Here is a 5,821-nt window from a genome sequence, read left to right as displayed (position 1 = left end):
TCCGCGCCGAGCGCCGCGGGGACGCGGGGCTCTCGGCGGCCTGGGTGGGCTCCCCGGCCTCCGTCGGCTCCAGAGACCCCGCGGACTCGCGGGTGCGGCTCCCCGGTGGCCGACGCCCTGCCGGGTCGACCGGCGGCCGGGGCCCGGGCCCGGGCCCGGGTTCCGGCGGCGGCGCGGGTCGACCAGATGTCCGCGCGGGGCGCACGCTCCTCTCGGAGCCCCGAGGGCTACGCGGAGGCCGCGGACGAGCAGCCGCGAGGCCGCCGGGGCCGCCGCCCTGCCTGGTCGACCAGCTGTCCGGCTCGGACTTGGTCCCCGGACCGGGGCGCGCGGGTCGACCAGATGTCCGCGGCGCTCGGGGCCGGGTCCCGGGGCTCTGGGTGCTCTGGGTGCGCTCCCGGCCCTCTGTCGGCTCCGAAGGCCCCGCGGACTCGTAGCCACGGGGTCCGGCGGCGCGCGGGTCGACCAGAGCGCCGCGGGGCCGCGCGGCGCTCGGCCTTCTCGGAGCCCCGAGGGCTCCCTGGAGGCTGCGGACGAGCAGCCGCGAGGCCGCCGGGGCCACCGCCCTGCCTGGTCGACCAGCTGTCCGGCTCGGACTTGGTCCCCGGACCGGGGCGCGCGGGTCGACCAGATGTCCGCGGCGCTCGGGGCCGGGTCCCGGGGCTCTGGGTGCTCTGGGTGCTCTGGGTGCGCTCCCGGCCCTCTGTCGGCTCCGAAGGCCCCGCGGACTCGTAGCCACGGGGTCCGGCGGCGCGCGGGTCGACCAGATGTCCGCGCCGAGCGCCGCGGGACCGCAGGGCGCTCGGTCTTCTCGGAGGCTCGAGGGCTCCGGCGACCCGGCGGACGAGCAGCGGCGAGGCCGCCGTGGCCGCCGCCCTGCCGGGTCGACCGGCGACCCGACCCCCGTGTCTCGGGGGGGGGGGGGGAGCGGGTCGACCAGATGTCCGCACCGAGTGCCGCGGGGCCGTGGGGCCGCGGGGCGCTCGGCCTTCTCGGAGCCCCGAGGGCTCCCTGGAGGCTGCAGACGAGCAGCCGCGAGGCCCCCGGGGCAGCCGCCCTGCCGGGTCGACCGGCGTCCCGGCCCGGACTCGGGCCCCGGGTCCCGTGGCGCGCGGGTCGACCAGATGTCCGCGCCGAGCGCCACATGGCTGCGGGTCGCTCCGGCTTCTCGCAGTCCCGAGGGTTCCGCGGGCACGTAGCTGCGAGACCCGGGCGGCTGCCCTCCGCCCGGCTCACGGGGCGCTCGTGTCCATCAGCTGGTCGTGCGGAAATCCCGTGGTTGGCCTGCCTCCCTCCCTCCCTCCCTCCCTCCCTCCCTCGTCCAGCCGCCACGTTTTCGGGGTTCGTGCGACTGGGATGAAATAGACCTTCCCAACGTCAATCGGAGATCATCCATCATACCTCTCGAGTCCCCAAAAGCCAAGAAACACGCCAACCAAAACGCTTTTATTATGCCAACGGTTCCCGTTTTCATTCCTATCGTTTAGGGAGGTTTGGTGGCAGCAGCGGCCGAAAGCAAAAGGAAACCCGAGGAAAGCGGCTCCATCCACCAGGGCTGTGTCTCATCGGTGCCGACGCAGGAGGGACGGGCTTCGTTCGTTCGTTCGCTGCGGCCCAAATTCCCGGGCCGCCCGAGGACCGCTCGCACCGGCCCGAGGGAGGGAGCCCCGGCAGGCAGGATGCCTCCGGGGAAATGGCCAAGTCGACCGCGCGACCCACAACCCGCCCGACTGGGGGCGAGAAGGAGCATGGAGGAGGACTCCGTCCCCTAGTCGGCAGACGGCCCCGGGACAGGGACGTTCGCCAAAACCTCCCCAAGGCCGCTTTCCGTGACCGAGTCGGCCTCCCCGCCTGTACTCGTCCCGGCCCGAGAAACGAGACGCGGGGTGGATCGGGACCAGGCCACGCACCAGGCCGGCCGGCGCGGCATCCTCCCTCCCCCGACCTGACCTGACCTGGACGAACGCCTCCCCATCGCCCGCCCCCGCGAGGCTGATCCGTCCGGCCGGTGAGGAGGCCGCTTGTCGGGCGCCACCTGCTTCCCGGCATCCTCTTATATAGTGTTCGAGGAGGTCGACCAGGTGGCCCGGCCTGGATTGGGGGGGGGGCGCGGGGTGCGGTGTCCCGGGCGGCGGGGGACGGGGGGGGTAGGAGTGGAGAGGGAAAGGTGGGCGTGGAGAATGCCGGGGTCGGGGGTCGGCGCGGGGCGGGGCGGGAGTTGGGGATAGGGGAGGGGCGGGAGGCCGTCTGGACATGGAGGGTCGGAAGAGCGGTGGTGACAATGATTTTCATTATCATTTAGAAAGAAGAACGTGGACTTCTTTAGAGGAGTCCTTTGAATAGCTTCTCCATTTAGTTAACATACATCCAAATGGAGGTCGGGAAACTTGGGTCCTGTTAACATATGGATGGAAGTGGAAAGAACTATCGCGATGACCGTCCTTGTGTTTCTTTTATTTTTTCTTTCTTCCTGCTCCCCAAAGCCGCCCCCCCCACCCCCGCCCCGCCCCGCCCCGCCCCGCCCCGTCCCGTCCCGTCCCGTCCATAGTTGTAGGTTCCAGTGGTAGGTCTTTCGCGTTTCTGCTATGTGGGACGCCGCCTCGGCGTGGCTTGAAGGGCGATGCTGGGTCTGGGGCTGCGCCCAGGATCCGAACCGGTGAAAACCTGGGCCGTCGAAGCCGGGGGCCGGGGTGGGGGGCGCTACTTGACCGTTCGTCCACGGGCTCGGCCCCCGGCCCCTTGTTTTCTAGGGAGAGAGACAGAGAGACCCGATCCATTTTCCCTTGGCCTCTAAAGCGTGCGTGTGGTCGAAAGGCGACAGAGAGAGGGGTTCTGGTCCAGAAAGCCCCGACTGCGCCGCCGCGGGGATCGGTCGGTTCCGCCCGAACCGTCCGAGTCGGAAAGGAACGGACAGCTTTCCTCCTTTGGGCCCCTGACTTGGGACCGACAGGGGAAGAGGAACAGGCCTCTCTCCCTCACACCCTGGCCCCTTCCTCCAGGACGCCCTCCTTCTAGTCAGCCCGCCTCTGGCTTTTCCACACGCCGACGACCGCTCGTCGGCATGGACCCACCTTCCTTGGGGGACACCACCACACGACTCTCCCACTCGTCTGCCTGCCTTTCGTTGGCGTCGCTGCCAAAGGCGAGGGGTAGGGGTGGCGGTGGCAGGGACGGCAGGGGCCCAGCGGCTCTCTGGCGGGTGAGGAAGTCTTGCTGGTTCTCCTAGGTCGGTGATCTTTCTCGATCTCCACACACATTCTTCGTTTGGGGAGCCAAGAGACGCCCTCTGAGGAATCCCTATGGCCAGGGTCGATCACTTACTCGCTCACTGCCTCGGCCTCGGCCTCGGCCTCTGTCAGTCTTGTCTCTCTCCCTCCCTCCCTCCCTCCCTCCCTCCCTCCCTCGTCGGTCTCTGTGTGTGGACGTCTAGGTGGAGGCGAGGCAGGGAGGCCACCCACCCACCTACCTCGTGGTTTACCACACGCTCTACACGGAGGTAGAATTCCCATCCCACCGAATCCATCCTTTCCACGGGGCACAAGCCAGTGGCCTTCGGGAGTCTCTCTCCCCAAGGTGGCGCATCCGTCATGGCTATCTATTTCCAGAAGGTTTCCGTTTCCATCCCCTCCCCCCGAAAGAAAAAACGGCCCCACTCCCGGATCTGCCCCACCACGATCACCACCACCGCTGCCGCCGCCGCCGCCGCCGCCATCTGCTGTCGCCCTCTAGGGTTGGACCGTTCTAGCTCTCTCCTCTGTGTGGAATCGCAACGTAGGTCGCCTTGGATGTCTGGCACCTCTCACTTAGCAGAAGGTTTTGGAGGCTCAGGCTGGGCCACGCTTTGGCCCGGGTCAGTGTTCCGTTCCTCCGGACGGCTTCCTCGTTTTCCACGAGAAGGAGCCGTGAAGACGGAAAGGAAGGGCGGATGGATGGCTTTTCCCGTGCTACCGAGTCCCTCTCCCCTTTTCCCCAAAGCGTGAGGGGCGGTCGAGAGGATCGTCTCTGATGACAAAAGTCAGAGGCACCCCGGGTCAGACACCGTGCGAGGCGTTGGTGTGTTCTCGAGAGGAGAACACGTCCCCGTCAGCGTTTCCTGTCGTTCTCGTTCCGAAAGGATTCACGCGCCACCCCGTCTCCCTCAAGGTCTTAGGGCTGTCGTGCTCCGCAGCCGTCACGTGTCGTGGATCCTGGGCACCACCACGCCACCCCGCCCCCCCCCCGCCATAGCTGTCGATCGCTATGTGGCACGCCTACGTTTGCCCAAAAGAGCAGTCCGATGGACAGCGTGGTGCTTTTCCCAGCAGGCAGGCAGGTGAGAGTCACCCCTCTAGAAGGTTTCCAAGCCCCGTTCCATTCTCAGAGGCAGCTCCTTTGGCCATCAAGGAGGCAGGCGATGGGGGTGGGGGTGGGGATGGGGATGGGGCAGGGGCCTCTGTCCCTCTGTCGCGGTAGAAATGATTGGGAAAGCAGGGACGATGGGCGTAGGTCGACCATCCTGGGCGGTGGTGCTTTGGGAGCTTTTTCTAGAAGAAGGAGCGAACGGCGTTCCCTGGGAAGGGAGGAAACCAGAGGAGGTCCCCCTCAGACCGACCTGGCACGAGAAGGACACACACTCTCTCTCTCTCTCTCTCTCTCTCTCTCTCTCCCTTTTCTTCCTGACTTGAAATCAGGAGACAAAACTCCCCTGCCAAAGGGGCCCTCCCAAAACGGGGAGTGAGGAAGACCTCCTTCTCTTCACGGCTGAAGTTCTCCCTGCCTTTCCTGGACGGGAAGGATAGCACCTACGCCCGCTGCCGTCGGTGACTTTTAGTCCCCCTGGAGAGGAAGAAATTCTTTCCCGTGGCCGAACCCTGGCGGTTCGTTCGTGCTGCAGAGGACGTGACCCTCTCTGACACACCCAGGAACCTCCTCGCTCCGGGTCGAGGAGAGGGAGTTCTGTTCTGTGGTTTAGAATGGTGCTTAAAAAGGGATGTCGCTTACAAAGGGTCCTCGTCCCCCTTCCTAAACCTAAACGGACGGCTCGGCTCGGAGGCGTGAGATACGTTTCGCATCCTCCTCGTCGTCTTCACTCAAAGTTTTATTGGAGTTTGGAAGATTTTATTTTTTGTCTTTCCTTTTTCTCCCCAAAGCCCCCCGGTACGTAGTTGTGTGTTCTTCGCGGTGGGTCCTTCTAGCGGTGGTATGTGGGACGCCGCCTCAGCGTGGTTTGATGAGCAGTGCCGTGTCCGCGCCCGGGATCCGAACGAACCGATGAAACACTGGGCTGCCTGCAGCGGAGCGCGCGAACTTAACCACTCGGCCACGGGGCCAGCCCCTTACTGGATTTTCAAAACAACTCCGGGGGCCGGCCCGGTGGCGCGGCGGTGAAGTTCGCACGTTCTGCTCCGCCGGCCCCGGGTTCGCCGGTCCGGATCCCGGGCGCAGGACCCGGCACCGCTTGGCGAGCCACGCTGTGGCAGGCGTCCCACCTGGAAAGTAGAGGGGGATGGGCACGGATGTCAGCTCAGGGCCAGTCTTCCTCGGCCGACAGAGGAGGATTGGTGGCAGATGTTCGCTCAGGGCTCATCTTCCTCAAAAATAAAATAATAAATCGATTCGATAAAATGTCAAATAACACAACCGCGGGATCACGCTTAGAGTCACCCTTGGCCCGATGATGCCACTCCCCACCCCCCCCACCCCCCTGCCCCCCACCATTTGGAGGTGCCGTCAGTGGGATTCGTTCCTGTTTGTCCATCTTTCTTCCTCTTTTTTTTTTTTTTTTTTAAAGACTGGCACCCGAGCTCATTGCCAATCTTTTCTTTTCTTTTTATTCCTCCTC

The sequence above is a fragment of the Equus asinus genome, unplaced genomic scaffold (genome assembly GCF_041296235.1).
Source record: "Equus asinus isolate D_3611 breed Donkey unplaced genomic scaffold, EquAss-T2T_v2 contig_813, whole genome shotgun sequence".
NCBI classification, from domain to species: domain Eukaryota; kingdom Metazoa; phylum Chordata; class Mammalia; order Perissodactyla; family Equidae; genus Equus; species Equus asinus.
Note: the sequence above shows the minus strand (reverse complement) of the source record.